Below are 1,247 nucleotides of genomic sequence, written 5' to 3'. Positions count from 1 at the left end.
GGGTCGGGGTCAGCGGGCCGCGGCGTGGCGCTGGCCGAGGGCGTGACGGCGCGGCGGCGGACAACGGTGGCGGGGCCGGTGCCTCGCGGCGGCGTGTTGGGCTTGGTGTGCTCTGTTCTGCGCGGTGGCGCCTGGCGTGGTGGCGGCGGCCACTGGTGGAGCGCGTCGCCCCCCCTTCGGCGGGTGGCTGATGCAGATGCGGGGTGCGCCGCTCCTGGCCGCGTGGGCGGCGGATCGGCGGCGAGCGTGGCTGGCTCCTGGGGCTTCCCCGTTTGCCCTGGGAGCAGATCTGGCGATGGTGCTTCCTCTCGGGGGATGGATTGGGGGAAACCCCTTGGCTGTTCTCTGCGGCCACGATGCCGGCGGCGCTCCGGCGTCGTTCCCCTTCTTGAAGGCGGCTTCGCAATCCCCCCCTCGCCCTCCCTTCCTCGTCCCGGGTGAAAGCCCCAAATCTCCGGATTGGGTGGTGACGGCGCTCCGGCGTCGTTTTTCTTCTTGAAAACACCACCTTGGTGCGACGGAGTGGTGGTCGAGGCCTTGGCATGGGAGGTGGCTGCCGGATATCGTCAGTGGTGTCCATGCTCGGCCACTTGCGGTTGATGTTGGCGCCGGCGCGCGGCGTTGGCGATGCTCGGTGGTGCGGCTGCCTGGTGCGGTCGTTGTGTTTGTCGTCCCCTCCCGGCAACCTGTTGGTCCTGGTCATGCGAGCTCAGGGGTGAGCGTCTCTGCCTGTCGACGGCGTAGTGTCCTCCGATCCAGGACTAGAGGGCAGGGGGCTCTCTTCGGAGGTAGAGACGAATGGCGGACCGGATGGCTTGGCCCAAGGGGGATGACAGAGCCTGACAATCCTCCTGCAGCGGGATCTACCTCGGCTCAGCCGCGGCGTGTGTTGGCTCCTGTTCGCCGAGGGCTTCGATGTTCAAGCTTGTGCTTGGTGTATTCGAGTCTTGTTAGTGGCTCCTTTTGGTATCTTGTATCTTTGCCGTTTTTAGTTTTTTTTTCTTCCTTTCTTCCTCTTTTTCTTTGGGCTTGATGTGCTGCTCGCCCCAGCATTGCGATGTGTCAATGGTGGTTTGCTTTGGAATACAAAGCGGGAGGAAACCCTTTTTCGGTAAAAGGTCCCTTTCGCCGGGAGAGAGAGAGAGAGGGAGAGGGAGAGAGAGCGAGATCATACCTCGAATCTGAACCTGCTCGCCTGCGCCGGCAAGCCGCGGTCGGGGTTTCTTGTCGCCGATTTCTCCTACGGC

The sequence above is a fragment of the Triticum dicoccoides genome, chromosome 5B (genome assembly GCF_002162155.2).
Source record: "Triticum dicoccoides isolate Atlit2015 ecotype Zavitan chromosome 5B, WEW_v2.0, whole genome shotgun sequence".
NCBI lineage: Eukaryota > Viridiplantae > Streptophyta > Magnoliopsida > Poales > Poaceae > Triticum > Triticum dicoccoides.
This window is presented reverse-complemented; position numbering follows the sequence as displayed.